Source organism: Nothoprocta perdicaria, unplaced genomic scaffold (genome assembly GCF_003342845.1).
Source record: "Nothoprocta perdicaria isolate Ctin4 unplaced genomic scaffold, notPer1 scaffold_20, whole genome shotgun sequence".
NCBI classification, from domain to species: domain Eukaryota; kingdom Metazoa; phylum Chordata; class Aves; order Tinamiformes; family Tinamidae; genus Nothoprocta; species Nothoprocta perdicaria.
In genome coordinates this window covers 3,571,204-3,589,706 of record NW_020455205.1, presented here as the reverse complement: position 1 = coordinate 3,589,706, position 18,503 = coordinate 3,571,204, and positions in this window count along the sequence as shown.

The window sequence follows — 18,503 nt, the reverse complement described above, 5'->3', positions numbered from 1 at the left end:
AAGGTTGTGCCTGGACCATCCGTGCCCTACCGATAACGTTGATCAAAACATTTACTGTGTTACTACAGTGTTTCTACCCATAGTTATCACTTCTAAAAAATAATTTAAGGGATAAAAACCAATCAGTATCACCACCTTACCACAAAATTTATCTATCAACAGAAAAGAAAAACAAGATGCGAGCAATTTAGAAAAGACAGAGTAAGAAACGCAAAGATAAGATCACGTACATTTATATTTCATACAAGTTTGTGATTCCTGCAAGTACATTTTAACAACTTTTTTCTGTTTTCACTAATATGCATATGTACAAAGGTTATTAATAGTTCTACTGGGAAATGCATCATATCGTTTCCATATGTAGACACATAATGAACCAACATTTGATTTTTACATAGCTATCTTTTTTTTTTTTTTAAAAAAAGAGAATAATCAATAGCGATGAGTGCCTAGTAAAATGTCCCTGTCAATAGTGAAGAAATCCAACTGTTGCCAGCAAGTGATCTGCACTTAGAAACAACTAAAACTGAAAATGAGTTTATACAGTTGCATAACAAACTTTTTGCTGATGCTAAGGTAATGAGTGCAGCCAAACTAGATTTGGCTCTTTGACTTGACTTTCCTTCTTTCAAAATGCCCAGGTGAAAGAAAATGCTAAGACAACCCCCTCGCAACACCGCTGGCTCTATAAAGCACCTAAAGGGTGCTAAAGGAACATGTGCTTCCTAAAATAGGACACTGTAATTAAAATATAAATAATTTAGAAATATTCTAGACTAGGGTTTCCCAAAGAGGCTTTAGTTAATTGTTTATCTATCAATAAGGGATTTTGTTACAAGTGAGGTTTTTATCTCTTTCCTAGCCAAACATCCCACCTGTTACAGGAATGTTACGTCCTTACATAAACAGACCTCGGGAGCCCCTGTTCCAGACATACAGTGTCTCTAGCAAGTCTCCAGTTAAATTGCTTTAATCTTCATAATCATTAGCAATTTGCATTCCAAATTTCCAGTAATTAAGTTTAAGCTCTCCGCAGTTTGAGCCGCCTCAGCAGAACTGTGGAGGCCGCGGCGTTCCCGGGCACGGCGGCTGCCCGGGCAGGAGCTCGGGGGCCGGCCTGCCTGCTGGCACGGGGGTCGCGCGCGCGGCCCCGTCTCCGCGCCTGGCGCACGTGCTGCTGTGCGGGACAGGCCCGAGAAGGATGCGCTACACGGGGCATTCCCCCGGGACCTCTACTTAAGCAATTCCAACCCCTGAAACCTAAAAATTATGTTTGGTTTTTAATTAAAGAAATGCAGGCCTTACTGTCTGCTATGCTAGAGCTGGCTGAACTTCAAGGTGTTCCTGTAGCTTTGCTCTCAAGAAAGCTACACTCCTGCTTCTCAGCATCCACAGGAAGCGACACCTTTGAACTACAAACATCCTGTCCCCGTCACCTCACCTGGCAGGATGGCCACACAGCCAGTCCTGCCACGTGGCCAGGGGCACTGGGCTGCCCATGACAGCAGAGCCTCTGCAAGCACTGGGGTCCTTCTGCTGCCCCCACCACTTTATTTGATGGTACTTACTTTAACTTATTACAGGTCTCTTCTCCGAGCTGAACTTAGCTTAAAAGAAAAAAATAAAAAGAAAAAGCTTCTCTTCCTCTCTTCCTTATAAACTCCCTCCTAGGTTGGGCCTCCCATCTGTTTGGAGAAGTGTTCATCCTCTCAGCCAGAGGGCTAAACATTTCCAAGGAGTACAGCAGGAGCCCCCCCTTTCCTTTCTCCTGTTCAAACAGACAAGCAGAAATCATCTACAATTCCCACGCCCAAAAGTCATCAATAGATTTTACGCAGCCGCTTCCTCCACTCTCCCTCCCAGAACCATTTAGCATAAAACACGTTAAGAGTGGAAACGCTCTCAATTAAGCCATGACTAAACCACTCCTGCTGGCAGAAGAGAGAACAGGTCCCACTGCTTTAAAATCTAATTAAGACCAAGGGTGGGAGAGCCAATGCTTGATTTTCCTTTGCACATTCCGGCAGCGCGTCCCGATGGCCGGTTGGCAGAGGCGGCCACCCCGGAGCGCCGCCCCGCGCCCCCCTCTGCCCTGCGAGGCGCCCGGCCGCTGCCCCGGCCGCTGCCGCCCGGCCGCGGGCAGAGCCATCGCGGGCGGCCGCCGCGCCTCTCTGCACTGCGAAAACACACGTTTGCGAGCCAGACCGGGGATTCCTGATGCCTTTTACCATGTAATGAAACACAAGTTGCATTTAATACTATAGACTCCCACAGACCACAAATTGGATACTATGGCTTTTAGAAAAAAAATTATATATAGAAAACCACATATATAGCTATCCTACTGCAATGGCCTAATGACTCAACCTCACTTTGATTGCTGGCTCAAAGACCATCTATTTATACAGATGAATTCAAGATGCCAGCCTTCAATTTCTGCACTCGGAGGAAATGCTTTAAGTATAGCTGCGGAAAGTAATGGGTAGTGGTCTGAGTATCTGAGCAGGTCTTCTAATAAGAGAGCCTATTCTGGCTGATGGGGTGGAAGAGACCAGCAATGCTGTTTGTGAAAGCCATCAAGGCCTTGTGTGCTTCTCAAATCAATTTTGAACCAAAGAGTGAATGTGCCTGGTGTCTTGCCAAGCAATTTGCGAGCAAAACTCCCATTTAGGAATAAGACCTCTAAATTACTAAAAGACAGAAATGCGATGCTGCAGTATAAAAGGGATTGCTGTGAAGCTGAATATATCAAGGAATCTGCCTCAATTGTTGTGTCTACTGGAGCACTTCCAATTAAAAAACAGTTTCTCCAAGTGCCACCTGCTGAAAGGAAAAGACAACCTCAAAACCTTGGGCATTACCAAGTGGCAAAGGCTCCCTTCCAAGAGCACAGTAGAGCACACTTACCCAGTGTCCTCACCCTGGAGAGCACGGGCCAGGCTAAGCATTCAAGGCACTGAGTTTGGTAGAATTACTTACAGAAATACAAGCCGAGCCTTAAACTACAGCCTGCTTCACAGCTGATGAGAACGTTTTTACACTATTATTTCGACTTCATACTGAAGCGTGCATTAAATATGCCTTCAGAAAAAGACTGTATCCTCAAAACCTCAAAGTAAATTTACACATATTTCTTAAAAGAATTAGCATTCACTTTCCTATTCTCTTGAATTCCAGGAGCCATTTTATTATCTATTGAAACACTAAGAAAACCTGTTAAACAAGTCTTTAATAATCAAAAAATGCCCATTTAACACAAGCTTATTAACCCTAGATAGAAAAGGATGATTGTTGTTTCACACACAATTTAAGAAAAGCACCATTATTCAAGACAAAAAAAGTTTATTCATTTTTTCATTTCATACTGAAAAGCTGCAAAAACAGATTTGAGGTACTTTGGTCTGTCAGGATACTTTTCTGATTAATCTTTTCTGTTAGGAAAAAGTTGTTTTTTCTGAGGTCATGTCCAAAGTCCGCGAGATTCTCTACAGTAATTCCTGAAACTACAGTAGTCTTTGATTTTAAGAACAATGTTAAATCAATTGCAAACTTCCCTTCCCCCTGAAGTCATTCATAAAACCAGATGTGACGGCTTGTCTGGATTACTGGAACTACATGGACTATTTCCTCTTGCCCAGAAGCAAATGTGACTGTGGTCAAGAGCTCCACGCTCACCCAGTGTCAAGAACAACAACAACAACAAGAAAAACCCTTGAAGGCTTAATAGATTCTGGCATTAGTTTGCTGTAGTAACATGTTGCAAATCAGGATTTAAATTTAATCCAAGTCACAACTCTCTTCTTTGCAACAACAGGCTGTTTAAGGTACAAATAACCATAATGCAACACATTATAGGTGGATAAATTCAGCTAGGACTCTGATAAAACGCAATCCTTGCATGTTTACAGTGAATGCCTGGCTGCATCTATAAGATTATAGAACTGTAGCAGCTCCTCATGGCTTTTGAGCAGGAGAAAGCTCGGCCAGACTTGTAAAGAAAGAACTCATTAAAAGAAATTCTCTGTCACCACTTTCTTTGGGACGGTGCAGACTCAAAGGAAGCTACAGAGCACCAACGAGCACCCGAATCTGAAACTGGCAGGTGGCAACAGGAAGCTTTGCCAGATACCCGGACAAGCAGCATGTCACCAACTCGTGCAGTCTGTGATCTTTAATCTGTTACAATTCCTACCTCTCATCACAAAATGACAGCCGAGGCCAAACAAATCTTACCCTGCCTAGATTCAGACGTCACAAGGAAACAGCACAGACTTCTGTAATAAGGTGTGGCTTGATGGCAACTTACTACATGTGCCCAGGAACAAGATCAGGATATAGAATTAAGTCTACAGTAGTACCTAGGTCTGCTGTCTTACTTTTAATTTAGCTTCTCCTTTTTAAGTGCATGTGAAACACCAATGGTAACAATGGGTCTACAGAAACAGAAAGTACAACAAGAGAGAGATTTTCAGAGGAAAACTGTGTTTCACATAATTTTCAAGCAGACCACACACAATGGTAGAAGTTCTAATAAAAGCCAAGATGTAAACTTGTTCTTCCAACATACATGGAGCAAAACTTTATGACCTGTTAATATCATACTGCTTGCTGAAAGTATTCCCAGTAGTGATGCATCATAGAAGTTGTGCCCAAAAGACCAAAATCCCCCTAAAATGCAGCCCCACCTAGATGCATACAGCAGGAAAGCTAAAATTAAATAATTTCTCATCTAGTCCACTTACTTTTATAATAGCGCATACTTATCATAATAGCACATATACTCCTCATTTGATAACAGCACATTCCCATTTAAAAGATGAAGAAAACTAGAATGGATTGACAGTTTGATAAATGAAGTGAACTTTTCTTTGAGAAGTTACTTAGTCAGACTCCGAAATAGAGCTGAACAGTTAGTGCATTGAATAGAGCCGAGTAGTTAGCATATTGCTTGGACAGCAAACCTGGGCAGGCATTTGCATCACACCTCCCACAAGCAACAAATGCATTCCTTGCACAAACAGAATTGTGAATTTCCAAAGTTTAATGTGGGAAATTTAGTCATCTAAGACATACCTTGGGAAAGGAAATCTGGAAATCCTGTTTCAAAGATATTACAACAAATGTCTTAATAGCAAAAAAATCTGTTCAACAGTGTGAGATTACTTAGAAAACAAGTTTTTGTGTTTTTCCCATCTTCAAATTGATAGTAAAAATAAAATTAAAATAACGTGTTTTGGTTTTTGCTCTCTTTCAAGAGAACATGGAGCAATGTTCATGGCAACATAGGCCATTTTCTATACTATGTATAGATGTAAACTACATCCTATATACAGGGTATCCACTTAGTTTGGAAATTAATACACTGTCCGAATTACTTCAAGATGAAACTGAGTTATTTCCAGAAATTTAGCAGCAAATCCACCTCAGTCTTCTCTCACTGACTTTCCTGCAGGTACACAAGCTTAAAGTTGGTGTAAACAGTTGTTTACTGTTTTAAACTGCTTAAAGTTCATTATAATTTGCTGAAGAAGCAGCACTATGAGATGCAATATTTCAATCCATTTAGTTTTATGAAGAATTTGGCTCTAAGCATTGCTAATACCAAACCCAGTAATTTGTCCAAAGACAATCACTCTTCCTTCTTCCCCAAAAGTGAAGTCTCTCAAGTAAGCACCTAAATTAAAGCATTCCTGCTGTTAATGACTTCATCTTATTTCACCTCAATACAAGTATAAAATTTTTATCTAATTTTGTTTAGCATTTAGAGGAGGATAATAATATGGATATACCTCAAAATACTGAGCAAAGCTAATAGTACTGTATTATCCAAAGATAAAGGATATGATAATTTATCAGGTGAGATTTTTTTGAAGGTAAAAAGGTGAATCAATAGACATGCATCGTACAGTCACGCCTTATGACTTTAATAACTTTGCAAATATAATGTACATGGTACAAAGGTCACTTTGTTGGGTATGCATACAAAGTGTGCTTACCTCAATGCAAGGTTACCATTACAATTATAAGTTTTCACTAGATGAAATGTTAATATTAATGTAAATGTGCTTACTTCAGACAAGGATAAATAAATTGTTGAGCAGAAGCATCAGATTAGCACCATGAAACCTAAAGAACCTGAGCCCAAATTAATGCTGGCTGATAACCCCTTTACAAGTGGCAGCTTATCTTGTATCCTGTAAAAATGAATAGGATAATAGGTACTATAGTTCAATTAACAGGTATTATCTAATTCTGTATCTACAGATTGATCATTCTGCTCATCCACACGTTACCATGTCAGCAATTACCACCCCCATAAGACGCAGTCATGAGATGTCACACATTTTCACCAAGCTACAGGTGGGCAAGAAAGCCTAGTGACAGGGACATCAGCATGATCTGCAGCTTCAGTGCAGGTCAGAAAGTTTTAGTCACTAAATTGGTATTAATAATCCTTGGCTAGTCAACAGGATTTTCTCAATATATACATGTCAAGACACCAATAGAGAATAGAGTAATCAATTTGTTAACCTAGAAGCCATTAAGAGATCCTTGCATACAAATTTGTTTCCAGGAAGGGTAACTATTATTTGGTGGTGGGGGTTACAGAAATCTGTTTCAGGCTATTCCACTTTGAGCAGACAACCAAGCCCTTAGTACATTTAACTTGCCTACACTTCGGAAGGTCTATTTTTAGTTCCTGCAAAAGTAAAGGAAGAGCCGAGCACCTACATTCCACTTTAATTAAGCCGTCGTGTTTAGCAGCCAACTATTTTGTGCATTATAAATGCAACAAGACATATCAGAGATAATACTAACATCTGTTTTATAAGGCAACAGACCAAGGGGCTAAACACTAGATCTTAGTGAAGGAACCAGATTGGTTTTCGCTTTCTAGGACACGTAACGGTATTTTCACCACAGCTTGTGAGTTCCTCAACTTGGTAGCTGAAACAATGCGTCACACACACACTAGTTACAGAAGAAAAATACTTAGATTTTATGTCGAGGCACTGCACCAGTACACGCTCTCTTAAGTTCTGAGAACTGATGAAAGTTGCTTAATTCCAGCATCTGTAGTTTTGATTATATCCAGTGCTACTGAAGGGAAAGCTCACACGCTGCACTCCAACCAGCTGGAAAAGCTCCATCTCCAGCAGCAAAAGGAAGATGGAAAAAAACTCCCTGAATCCTCTGCCTTTTACAGGTAGCGAGCAGCACTTTTCAGTATCATGGATAAGAACTGCCCCACCCCCAGTTCCCTCCGCAGGGATGTGGACATCTCATTCCATGCCTTTCCAGTAAGGGTTTATGGATGAACACAGAGTTATTTATAGCACCATTACTTCACATCCCCATTTGCCTGAGACTTTACAGAGCATCACTAATATATGTGGTGATCCATTGGGATAGTATTTTTGTAATTCATCCTTTGACCCTTGAGATGTCATAGGACATTTGGATAGTATTTTTGTAATGTTTTCTTTTACCCTTAAGAGCTGGTAGGAAATTTCTCACTAACTCCTAATCTCCTTTTTTTCTAATCAAGAAGTCCCTAAGTATTACAAGAGTCTTGAAGAAAGTCACCTGTCAACCTACAACATTAACCTCCACTCTCCCCCACACACTGACTCAACGGCATTATATGCAAGAGCCTTGAAAAGAAGTCAGATGATTTCACTTGCAGATTAAATGGACTACAAAGTTCTTAATACATTTACATTTCAAAATACAAAGTCACTTCAGGTTTTTGTTTTTACAGTTCGTACTTTCTGAAGTTTTAGCAGCCTTATTCTCAGTCTCACTTATACAATAATTCAAACCTTTTTATTTTCCACAATGAAGGCCTAACATTTATATGAATGTTGACAGAGATAAGTGTTAGAAAGAAGTTCAGGGTTTTTAAATGTAAGGACATCCTAATGATCACATAAGAGATTTTACTCTCAGCTAAGTCATTTCCCATTTAGCTACGTGAATTTTCCAGGATTCTCTTCCATCTAGTTCCTGTTACCTTCACATCAGCTAAACTGGAGACAGGTGGCAGTTTCCAAATGGCCAATGCACCAAAGGGACCTGCAACATAACAGCCCTACAGCAGAACAAAACACAACTGCCTTTTTCAGAGCAGATATCATTATACATATACTTCATTCATTTTCCAGCATCAATCATGTAAATGGAATATCGAACAGTAAACTTAGCTTTGAGCCCTTTAATTGGTCCATTTGTTACATCAAAAGCCTTACCCTCTATTATAGGGCATACATACACATCAGTTTTCAAATGCCTACTGGAAGTGTTATAAAAGTTCTGCTAAATTCCAGTTTAACCAATTGATACGCTCGTCTTTTTTCTGAGTTATTCTTTAAAGGTCAAAAGTTTTCTATTTTATTCTAATTCAGAAATATTTTAGTGAAAGGTTTGAAAAAGCATATCGTCATCCAGATTGGGGTAGGGTAATGTATTAAATGGGAGTAGAACATTCTCCTCATTAATAAGCAAGAGCTACATAAAAATACTTTATATATCACATTCAGTAAAAGCTTCATGAAGTCCTTTAAGTTAATGGAAGAAAACACTAAACTCAGAAGCTATTTATGGTTGAGGTTTAACCTGTTGCATTCCTAAGAATATCCCCAGTGTATTCCTCTGTAATGAGCTACTTAATCAAAAGCATGTCATCTTTGGAGATAAAAATACACAAACTAACTTTTGACTGAAAAAATACCAGCATGAAGACAGAAGTAGCATCTATTCAGTTAGACACAGCAGCATATTCTGGCACAAAAACTTAAAAGTGTGCTGTTAGGAAGCAGAAAAATGATGTATAGCCAGAAGTGATTTTTTTTCTTTCTTTCTTTTTTTTTTTTTTAATATTCTGGGGACTGAAAAATACTTGGTTTGATTCAGAGTAACCATTAGGAGAAAAGAACTAGAGAAAGCTAATTAAAACCCTGCAGTGAGCTATTTTATTCTTTTATTAGAGGAATGTATCTGCTCAAAGTCTTAAAGTTCCTATTTTCACCTCTTCCTGAGAGAAGGACCAGGAAACAAGTCCTAGAAGTTTGAAGATGCAATTAAATAATGGGTTAAACTTCAATAACAAAGTTTATTTAAACTGTCTTGAGGAGCTCTTAACCACAATTATATAACTATCATCTGAGAACGATAAATTTAATAGCCAATCATTCTCAGTCCAAAACACCAGCTTCATATGAGCTTATTTATAAGTAATAAATAAACTCAAATATTGAAGAAAACATGCTTCCATTAAAGGAGATTGCAGAGTCCTAAATGGGCAGCAGTTCAAGAATCCTACACTAGTAGTCAGGCATGTACGATTTACAGTACCTCTACTTTCCTACCGCTGCCACTAACTTTAGAACATGGCCTACAAAAAGTCACTGCTGATTTTAAAATACTCTGCAGATGGGCAGTGTGCTTATTTTGGCACTTTCAATAATAGTCTTTGAAACTCTGCCTTCAATAATCTTTTGCTAGAAACTACTTTGCTGTGCACTTTCTCCCCCAGCCCATTATGCCCAATTAGCTCCTCACGAACTCCAGATAAGTTGTCAGCAGCATCTCTCTGTAAGCCGGGGATAACAATATACTTTTGTCTTTTGTTTTTTTAAGAGAAAGTGACACTTCTCATCTTTTCCCCTGTAATTTTAGCCTGCATAATTTGAAAAACAAGCAGATAATAACCCTATCGTGTCATGCATAGATCTATCTATAATCTTCCTCGTGACACATTCACCTTCATTGTTTTGCAAAGTATTTCCATATAAAAATACACACATCAAGTACAGAAACAGATGGCTTCATATGTCATGCTTGTAAAAGGTCATAGAGTCAATTTACATTTCTCCTACCTTCTCATGGCTTTCTCTGGAGAAGTTTCAGTTTATGTCACTGAAAAGCTCAGGTGATAATATAAATCATGATAATATAACAGCAATTTAAACCTCACATCTAATAATCCAAGTGACATGAACAGAGTATCATAACAGAGGCTACATTCCTCCTACTGTGGAAGAGTAAGAAACGCTGGCAGGAAAGCACAGCTAGGCATTTTTTCCATTTATGTGTGGACTGGGGTAAAGCTTCATCTTCACATTCTACTGTAGAATAGGAAGCTTTTAACACTTGGAATTACCAAAAATTCCTCTTGTTTATTATAAAGAAAAGATTGCATCCCAACAGCAAAAGAAAAAATAAATCTCCCAAGTTCTAACGATTGAGTTAAAGATAAACAAAGACATAAAGGAAGAGAAAGAATCAGTAATTCTGAAAATGAGTTTAACACCATGAGAACTTGGAAAACATAATCACTTTGTTACCTCAAAATCTATTATTTCTGAGCCACGCTTGCTGCCAGCACCCCCCAAGTTAGCCTAACCCTCTGAGGGACGCTATCAATCTTGTATTTAGCATTCAAAGTCTTCTGAGAGATATTTTAATTGAACTCATGTGGCCATTCAGATATATTCTGTTATTGCAGATTTAAACTCAAGTGATTCACAATTATTGTATTATTCAGTAATTATATGTGCACTGAATTGTAATACCTCATACTAGCTTATACTCATCTTCATTTTCCTTATGGAAAGCAATGTTGCTATTGAACAGTTAGCTTGTAATGGGGAAAGGAATAAGTCTTAATTTGTCTTTTTATAAGGTGATTCAGTTCTAAATCTGGTCCCCAAACTTCAGCAAATTTTTCTTTTAATGACAAATTTTGTCCCATCTACTTCTATTGTATACTCACTTTTGCTTCCATTAGTTACAGAAATAACAAAGACTCAAGGCGTTAAAACTAACTCTTGTCCCAAGCATGCAAAAAAAAGCCTTAACAAACCTCTGAAAACTAGCAAACAAAATTATGGTAACATTCCCACGTACACGTAGCATACTGTTACAAAACCTTGTTTAACACTGTTCTCAACCTTTGACATCAGACTAAATGAAATTAATTTTCCTGTATAGGCTATTCATAACAATCCTTTCTTTTCAGTGTTTTTCCAGACACACAGGGCATTATTATGTCCCATGCAGCATCCTGGGACATCTCCTGCTTGAAGGATGCAGAGCTAGACAGGAATTGCCATACAGAGTGCACAGATACCTGTGCCATACAGACATACAGATATCTGTGACCTCTATGTTCACGTGCAGCACATTTTGACTTGCATGGCCCCTGGCTCCAGAAAGCTCAGAGCGAGAGTAGATTGTGGCCTGTAAACCAGCAGGCAGGGAGGGGGAAGGAGTTTGTTCCTGCCCTCAGACTATTCCTGATGTGCCAGTACAAACCTTTATATGGTCGCACCAAGAACCCAGTTGGGAAACTGATCTGGCTGACAACTAACTGGGGAGGGAAGGAACACAGCAGAGCTAACAAACTGTCCACTTACAGCTGCACAGATGCAAAGCAACACAAGGAGAACCAAGCAAAGGAACAGGAACTTCCTCCCCAGCAGCAGGAGCTGACAGTAACAGCTCTCTCAACAAGGGCCTCAGGTCGGTCCTTGCAGGCAGGGCACACAGTGCTGACAACCTAACAAGTACTTCCCATCCCAAGTGGACATGGCAGAGACACCCTGCCCCAAGAACACTGCAGCAGAACAGTCAGCACGAACTTCCCAACAGCATTCAAAACACACTCCTAAAGCCCCCAATTTCACAACAAACTGTAACACTGGGAATATACTGAGCCATATTGTTGATGTTATTTCCCATTTAACTATGAAGTTTGTGTTTGGAGATTAAAAACAGCCCTGAAGAGCTTCATATTGTTTATTTTTCTGCTTTCAGTTAACTCCCAATTCATGCTCAGAGCTTACATGAATATATATCATTACACAATAGCTATACATTATTTACAAATCTATACTGAGTTATTTTTAAAAGATTCATTCTGAATTTCACTTGGAGCATATTGAAATAAGTCTAATTACACTTTATAAAAACCAATGCCCCTGCATTAAGTTTCTGGAAAATCTGAATTACATTTTCTCTGCTGTAGCACTTTGCACATAAAGTGCATCTTTTCAAATGATTCCCAAATATGGTTTACACAACTGTATCTGTTCAAGTACTTTCTTTCCTCCTCTGGGGAAAAAGGAAAAAAAAACACTATACCTTAAAATAAGAATCTGACTATAGATTGGACAGCTGGCTATAAATTGTTTACTTTTCTTTCCTATGCACATTTACAGGCTTAGAGCATTACTGAAAGTATTTGCTCAAACACTATTTCCAATTCTGTTAAATACTTAACACTTACTCATAGCTCTTTGCCTTTTAATACTCTCTTTCAATATTCTAAAAAATTTGAGCATGCAGACTGGATATTGCATATGACCTTATATTTGCATACATTATTATTTCTTCAAAAACCACTAAAATGTACGATCTCTTAACTTAATTGAGTATTAACCTTAATGAGATATCAGAAATAGCATAAAACCCCCTACATTTTGAGCACTAAACAACGTTCTCAGTGTTTGATGCCCAACAGCAATTCAGCAGAGCCCTGCTGCTGCTTAGTGGATTTATAATCTGCATAAAGACTCCCCTTCCTGACCCGATTTACTCGTGAGCACTTCTGTAATGCTAACATGCAGAGTCCCACACAGTTGCTGTGTTGTATCTTAGAACTTGAGCACCATATAGCAGCACTCTTGCTATTGCAGGCTTAGTTATTCCTTCTCACGGCTATAGATCCACTTCTTTTTATCTTTTCCATGATGCTAATAACTGCAGAAAGCTGGTGGAAGGCTGCCCTCCTTGTTCTTTTCAATATAAATAGAAAGCCATTGGTCCAGTTTCATTTTTCAGGTTAATATGTTTTCAAGCTTAAAAGTAATTTAAAATCCATAGTCCCCATTCTGATGTTGTGGGAGATCAAGCTTCGGAAAATCCTCATCAGAAACATCTGATGCGCTATCATCTTATCGAAGCTTAACTCTGAAGCCATGAAACAGTTACATCTGGGATTCAAGCTCTCAGATCTGTACTTATGTAGAGAACAAGTCAGGAATTCTCTCTCCTTTAAAAGCCAACACATCTCCAGTGGAAGGAGATAATCCTTTAAGAAGTCCTCAGGACTTGGAGGCAGAAAAGCTAATTTGGTCATGCTCACATTACTGTTTCTACCAACATAGCCCTGTTTTCACTTACAGCCCAAATTATTTATTTATTTAGCAGGCCAGAGCCAACTGTCTCAGGATCCTGCAACATATTTGCATTTCCTTATGGCCTTTACTCCTGCACCCCTCTAGCTTCCCAAGAGGGAAAAGTGTGCAGTATTTTGGCACACAGACCATCCCTTCCCAATTAATCACCTTTCAATCACTACCAGTGACTTAGTTTCCACTTTTGATCAGCCTCTATTGTTCATAATACATAATAAAATGAACACCTATGTGCTTCTTCCCAGAATATTCCTCAATTCTTTGAAGGAGTTTAAAAGCATGTACAAAGGCACCCCTCAAGCTACCCCTTGTCACACTGCCCCCTCCATGCCCCAAGCAACTGAGCTGCTGACCTTTTTCTAGCCCTACTTCTTCCCTCAGCGTCTCTTCCTCTTCCTACATTCATGTCACTTACTTTGTTACATCGTTTCCTGCGTAAGCTCTATGTCCTCTTTGAGGACAGAGACTCTTCCCTGTAAAACAAAGCCTGGTGCAACAGGATCCTGACCCAGCATGAGGATTCCTGGGTACTACGTTAATAGAAACTGTTGTTTATAGTAATAGAGGCCTTTAGAACAGATGCAGCAGTCTAGCAAGACTGCACCTATGCTAACATCCCTTATTCTTCCCTGGGCAGCCCACCAGAAACGACACCGACAAAAGCACAGTTTTGCCCTCTCGCTGCATGCCTCTATTCCGGAAGCGCTCTGTGCACCACCGCAGCAGCAAACAGGAACCACAGCCAGACACAGCTTTTAGAGCACAGAAATTTGCCTCTGCAACTTACAACAAGATAAATAAAACATATGGCCATACTGCTAAAAGCAATCAAACTACCACTATCTATCTGTCCAGCAAAAGAGCCACAGTAACCAATCATGTGAACTCTCAGTTTGCTGTTGCAAAGCTAAATGCATTACATTGATTTTCAGCCTCTTCAGCCTTACCCACATTGCAGTAGCAAAAGAATTCCCAGCAGAGCTGATCCATTTAGCTCAACTTAAGTTTGCAACTGCACGTTATGCTGTTCATATTAATGTCCTTTCGCCACAGAGCTCAGCCACGTCCTCCACACCAGCTGCGGAAGTGCAGCACTGACAAGCAGCTCTGAAAGTCACGGTGCCAGGAGAAGCAGCGCTTGACACAGTCAAGTCTTCTGAAGTTTCTGGAAGGCATGAGACTTCCTCAGAGCACAGTTTTTCTCCACAGGATGCACGTCCACACTGCCGTGTAAATAATTCAAGTAACCAAACTGTCAGATACAATAATTGCTAAGATATGAACTGAAAAACAGCACCAAAAGGAATAGAGTGAGCTTCTGTCACCGTGGTATAAATATATTGCTGCATTTCAAATAATCTAATCAGCTATAATGCTACTGTAAGGTCATGCCCAGAGTGTTTTGCCACCCATCAGCACTACTAGTTTGTTTTAATGTCATGTTCTCAAACCTTAGCTCTAAGTAACAGAAGTTACAGACCCAACTTTCTTTTTTCTTTTTTAAAAAAGTCATTGCAATATTGAGGGGGAGAAAAAAAAAAGAAACTCTGCTGTGCTATGAATTGCAGGCCTAGTTTTCAGAAAAACAAACATTAATAATTAAAGCTTTAAAGCACAACACAAATGCCTTGTCCATGTTAAAGAGCATCTATCTTATGAGAGGAGTTTCAGTTCCATCTGTTCTCAAGCCCATTCATTTAATGGATGCACATAGAGAAAATAATCAGACAGTCCGTTTGTACCAACTGTACCAAGAATTTCTGGAAAAAAAAAAGCAGGAAGAAAAAGAGACTGAGCGCATAGTGCTACCCACAATGTGCCATAAGGCTTTGTGACTCTGAACTCAAGTAGAGGCCAAGTAATGTCTTAGTCTCTAATTCAACAAAGCTCTGAGACACTGAAGGAAATGATTCCTAATCCCATCGTTAATCTCTTAAAACCCCCTTCCCCAATGTAAGGGACATGTTTATCCAGTAGTTCTAAAACAGTTTTTAAATTACATTAACATAAATGACCACTCACAGCATATAATTCTGTTTCAGCAGACCTTTTAAACATAATATAACTAAATATAATTCTGTATTCCACATCACTAATGATGTATCTTCAGCCATAACAACAAATTTGGGTCACAGGACAAGACCCCTAGTCTGAAATGGAAAATTCAATCAAATGTATTACATGCCTATGTCTTGCATAGGCAAGTCCATACAGTGTTAACAGGCAGACTGGCAGTATTTTAAATATTGTCCCCCAGCTCACCTACCTAAAAGGTATTTTAAGGTTTGTTTATGTTACTCTGAGAACAGAATGTATTCATTTTTTTTTACTAGAGGACTGTTTAAAGAGTACTATACCTCCCAAAGATGGAAATAAAGAGGCACGCCCCTAAATCCACTGATTCTGAAAGTATTTGTAGGGATCTGAGGCATCTCAAGCAGCTGTACATACGCTGAACTACAAAAGAATGGTTTAGTACATTTTTTCACTTAAATACATCTTTGATACTCCTTTGCTCTAAAGAAACAGCAGTAATTCAAATTTGAGAATAATCTGTCCTAGCTGAACAGTATTTGAAGGTAGTCTTACATTCAATGCAGCCTAATTACAATGTCTGTTCAAAACATTAATTAGGTTACTTGTACCTTTTTAAGGTGTCCTTAGGCACTTGACCACAGCTAATAATAAATACCCAGTACTTTTTATCTCTAAAAATGCAAGCATCATTATCCCTATTCTACAGATAGGGAAATAGACATGAGCAAGGAAAGTCATCTCTAATGTCACTTAGCAAAGAGTAGAACAGGCAGGAAGGAAATGCAGGTCTTAAATCCCATCTGGTAATCTTATCCAAAATAGCAAGGGGCAGCTGCCTAATTTTGCATGCATTTATAAAGAGAAGTGTCTTCTGAAGCTCAGAGGTGTGATGTGTATCAACCAAACTAGCAACAGTTTGAACATTTTTCCATCATACTCATTTTAAGACTATTCTTGTGCCAGATCTGAAACAGAGAATAAGATAGATAGTAAAGCCAGGAGTGAGCTCTACAGAGCGTGTCAGCAAGCAAGCATAAACTGAACTTGACATATACTTTAGTTATGATATAGTCATTACAGTACTATAGTCATTACCCTCAGCTACAGTGTCTTTACAAATCAATGCCTGTTGCTTCTATTAAAAACAAACAAAAAAATGAGCAAATCAGAAGTAAAATACATTTTTGCAAATATTTTGCAATATTAAAAAACAAACAAACAAAAAGCATAACACATAATTGCAAGGCAGTTTGAGAAGCATATTTAAGTCTTCCTTATTTCGTGCTACAGCAAATGAGACTCTTACGTACTAGGTTAAATCCTGTAGTGATTACAGATAAATCCTTTATCATGAAAAAAGGAATTTCATTTTAGCAAATAAAGTACCTGTAAAAACTAAACAAACAATATTAAAAAAATTAAACCCTGCAATTAATGGGAAAAGGTTATCTAGAGGAACCATCATTTTGCTTACCCATTAGTTTCATTTACATAGTCTAAATAATAATTTCTTTAATCTGGACATTACCAGTTTATTGTGCAGATGCCTATGAAGATTCATCACTCCCAAAAAAACACAAGTTTATTTCCATTCTTCAATTCTATACAAAATAAGCTGCCTTAAAAAAAAAAATCTTTAAAAAAATCTACAACTTTGTAAGTTAAAATTTAATTATACGAAGAACAGTTGTCACTTCTACCAGGAAGCAGAGTTAAAGGTTATCCAATTAAGCTGAAAGCAAGCACCTGAGACTAGTTTACCTGCTGGACAGAGCTCTAAGAGATGCAACCAAGCTATAAGAAGGACAGCAGAATTTTGGAAGAATAGGTAGCAGCAGCAGATTTGTATCCAGACTCTTACAGAAGGACTGGTACTGTACAACAGAGGGGAAAAAGTTCCTGAAGGTAGAAGGTAAGCTGACTTCCTATAAGCTTTCAATTAGTGGTAACTGGGTATTTTGCTGGAGAACTTACTAAGCAGAACAAACTTAAAAACAGGGTTTGTTTACTGCCAAGTTTATTTCATATTATCCATTTGATAACTACCAAGGAACAAGTGTCACATTTCCAGCCTTGAGCAAGCTTGTACCAAAACTTGTTTAGAAGCAAGAAATACTTTCCACATCCTATCAACTGCCTGCAAGCTGTTTAAATAGAACAGAGAGGAAAAAAGTGTTCCATAGGAAAGCAGAAAAGAGAGAGCTTCTAATGGATTATTTTGTAGTTGAGACGATCCTTCTGCACTCTACCTCTCTTTCCCCCCGCAAAAAAAAAATTTTCTATCAGACATAGTCACTTAAATATATACATATATATATGAAGTATAAAACATTGTGAGGAGAACCGAGAACTGTTTTTTTTTAATGCCTCTTTGATAAAGAGACAGTTAACTTCAAAACAAGTGCATTTGTCACATGTGTTTTACCACTTTCTTCTCAGCAGTTAGTTGTTTTTCCCCTCTCATTTTTCATCTTTTCCCAAAACTGACTTCTCATCCTGTTAGTTCACAGTTGTCAAAGCTCAAAAACCCTTAGCGTGGAGCAACTTTTAATTTGATTCATGACCTAAGCCACAATAAGCAATATGTTATATTAACAACTGAGAATTTTATCAGAATATTAGAATGACTGTCAGGATCAAGTTTAACACTGAGTTTAGCTTGTGTTTCAACAGGTTGTCCTGGCTTAATGAAACAGCTAAATCGCACGTATGTCAGGATCCAGACCAATGCAATGGCATGAGGCTTTCAGCTTGTACTCTAGTGCTAGCGGGATCCCTGCACTGCACAGCTTCCTTTCTGCTCTGCATAGGCCTGCAACATGCAAGGAAAAGCCTCTTTGACATATAAACAGTTTCAGCCTCCTCTAGTCCAAGGAAGGCTTCTCCTGATGCAACATGAATGAAACTGCCTATTCATTTCATCACAGTTGCCTTTGCTTTGGGAACACCAGCACTAAACTAGCATTTGCATGTAAGTATACAAAGACTAATCAGTTTTGAAGGATTCTCAAGGGAAATGACACTGAGGTCTTTCCATCCTACAGCCGCTGTATGCCACTGCAAACAAAATGATACCTTCAAAGTGGTTCTTCCTGGTGTGAAAGCTCCTCTAAATACACTGACAAGTTAGCAGTTTGCAGAGTTTAAATCCTGCTGTGACTTCCTTGTTACTTTAGAGACCCTTCTGTATTGCCCTGAACAGCTGCACCTATTTATACTGAAGTTACTACAGATAATGCAGAGGCACTGCACACAGAGGAACTAATG